The sequence below is a fragment of the Entelurus aequoreus genome, linkage group LG16 (genome assembly GCF_033978785.1).
Source record: "Entelurus aequoreus isolate RoL-2023_Sb linkage group LG16, RoL_Eaeq_v1.1, whole genome shotgun sequence".
NCBI classification, from domain to species: domain Eukaryota; kingdom Metazoa; phylum Chordata; class Actinopteri; order Syngnathiformes; family Syngnathidae; genus Entelurus; species Entelurus aequoreus.
In genome coordinates, this window is record NC_084746.1 from 27,635,834 (window position 1) to 27,639,051 (window position 3,218).

Genomic DNA, 3,218 nt, shown 5'->3' on the forward strand with positions numbered 1-3,218 from the left:
TTTAACACAACTATGTGCTAAACCTAAACAATTGAAAATGTGTTATTGGGGTGTCGGTGTAATGTTTGGCAGCTACGCCGTGTCTTATCATTGCACCTAAGTTCTTTGGTTTTGTAGGCGAGACAGAGAGCAAGTGAACAATGTGGGACACAATTGTGTCCATCTTATACCATGCTAGTTGTTTCAAAGATAGGTCAACATGAGCAACCACACCTTGAGTTCCAACATATATAAATATACAAAGGAGTCAAAGGTCTCCTGGTATGAGTGTCTAACTGGTGATCATAACATATGGCGAGTCGGGTGGCAGAACACACGGAAGCATCTCAGCCAGTCAGGGTTTTCACTGTTAGAGCAGTTGGATGTCAGCCATTCCTGTTGTTTCAGGCTGTGGTATGAGCTCATGGAGGAGCCTTGGTAGTGGTGTCGCAGCTTGGTGGTTGAGCCGTCAGGTAACACCAGGAATGTTCCTTCTGTGCGATTTGAATGTCAGGGTACAGTTTGTAAAGGAGGTCCAGCAATCTGAACCGGAAGTGGTTTGGTGACAGGTAACCTTCTTGTGACCCCAGCGAAGCCTTCGACCTTTAAAGAGGAAGCACACAGTTTCTTTGGTACCTCTGCATTCAGAATCGAATGGGTGGCGCCAGTGTCAATCACGAACTGATAACATTGTCGTTGACACTCATGTCCAGCAGGGGGCCAGTCTGTATCTCCTGCTGGGGCTCCTGCGGTGGGCGTCCTTTGCCACGCTTTTGTGTTTGTTTGTTGGCACTACGGAACCTTTCCTGTTCGAAAATGTTCGGACAGTCACGACTCCAGTGACCAGGCTGGTCACAGCCGAAACAGTTTCCACCCCGGACTGGCTTTGAAGCACCGTGTTGTCCACCACCCGAGTCCAACCGTCTGGTCGCACGTCTGTTGAGGATTCTTTCCTCCACCTGTTGGAACTCAGAAGCAAGGTCACCCAGTGCTGAATATACCCTAGCTGATTTTTTACTAATTAGTTCTTTTGACCTTTTATCTTCAGCGATCTGTAAATTAAGGAGTTGCTTCCTTGCTGCTCTGTCATTAGCCTTATCATCCTCATCTTGAGGAAAGAGACTGCGCATAGCAGTAGCTATGTTTGTAACGTATGGTGTTATCGGTGAGGTCGAAGATTCAGCCATTAATCCTGCTTGTTGTTCTGTATTTTTGCCATCTTGTGTGGAAACACAACGATACAAAATGCTTCTAAAGTCTGCTACGGAGAGAGTGTATCCTGCTGTTAGCTTGTCTAATGTGTTGGGCCAAAGACTCCCACCTTCAGACACAGGTGGAAGTTTGTCAACAATGGCTTGCATGTCTGCCACAGCAAAAGGCTTATATTGAAATCTGCCGCTTTTATCAGGAAAAAGTGGATATGCGTGTCCCTCCAGCTTTTTTGAGCGTGTGTTGTATGCATGTGGTTCATGTGGGTGTTGGTCAATGTAGCCTTCCATTGAGCCATTAACAGTTACAGGAGACCACAAAGTCTGGCTCTGTTGTGTGTTGTTCAAGAATGTCTGATGTGCACGTGAGAGGCTGTCATCTACTGGGGGAGGGCATTTGTTTATGGCAACAAAATGGTCTGGCGTGTAAAGTGAGGAGTTTTGCGTTGACTCATGCATTATCTGCTGTCTAGTAAGATTAGGCATATTCGGAGGTTTTCCGCTGGGTGGATGTTATTTTGGGGCTTAGGCACCAGAGGTGATTTACACTCAGGAGACAGCGTTAGTTTTGGAGGAGGGTTCAATCTTAGAGAGGCTGTGTGAGCACCGCCCTCATTTGTCACAGGAGTAGGGGGTGGACCAGAGAGCTTTGTTTCTGTTTCGACCACCAGGGCTCCTCCTGTGACTGTCAAAAGTGGGTATAAAGACGCCTCCGGCTTTACGTCATAGGGCGGTGGCTTAGTCAAAGTCTGGGCGGGTCGTTTGAATTGTCTTACGCATGCGCGGCAGGCAAAAGACCAATCAATCCATCTGTCATATTTGTCTCATTAATCATCTGTTCTTTTGCTGCATTTCGTTTTTCCACGTAATCCCCGTTTACTTTTATCATACGCCAAACTCTTAAATTCTCGAGCACCAACCCTGCTCTTTTTTCTCTTGACCTGCCTGTTCCATTTTCACCAGCGCACACACACACACACACACACACACACACACATGATCACGCGCATCCAGCACACACACACACACATGTACGTGTAAGCACTCACGCACACACAAGCAAGTGCCTACGGCCCTACGCACACACACACACACGCACACGTAAGCACTCTCTCTGCGTTTCACTTTACCATAAAACTTCCAGTTACTTTTTTATTTTATTTTTTATTTTACCAGACGTTTGAGTTCACAACTTTTCGAGTATTGTAAACTCCCTCTTAACCCTTTCAAGTAACGTTCTCTTTTTTTCTTTTTTCTTTTCTTTTTTTAAACTGTACCTGCTAATTCCATTGTCGACAACAGTGCATTCAATTGATTATTAAACAGTAATGATTCATCACATTTTCCCCAGCCGTCATCACATTCTTGTCTGTCACACTCCTTGTCCATTGTGTCTATTTTTCCTTAATTTTAGCGCACACTAAAGTGTGGGAATCTTTATTGTATTTATTACAAATGGCCTCCAGCCGTGGAATTTATCATATGGTACAGAAGGGCCTCCTCCCGTACGATTCTTAATTTTAGCGCACACGTTAATGCCACAGGGACCTCGCAACCAGGGAGTATTTATTGTACTTTACAAATTGCCTCCAACCCATCCTTAGTTTGTGTGCACATAAAAATGTCAACAGGGAACTCACAACCAGGGAGTATTTACTGTACCATATGATGGGCAGCCATCCCGTTACACTTTTTAGGGAAGACCAAACACCCAGGGCGAGCCACACCCGACTATTTGCTTACTCGTCAGTGAAGCAGCCCGTCACGGTAATCTTGACACAATGACGTGAGTGGTATTCACAACTTTTATGCAATGGTGGCTACGGCAAAATGCAACCAATCCATCAAAATGCAATCAATCAATCAAAATGCAATCAATCTATCAAAATCACCACTCTGTGTCTGGGGTACAATTATGTGTTTGACTTACAGACCTCAGGACAGACTCCTAATGCAGATTTTATCTAAAAAGAAAGGTTCTGCTTACCTTGAATTATGTTTTGGCCATGTGAGTCTGTCCAGAAGATTGCA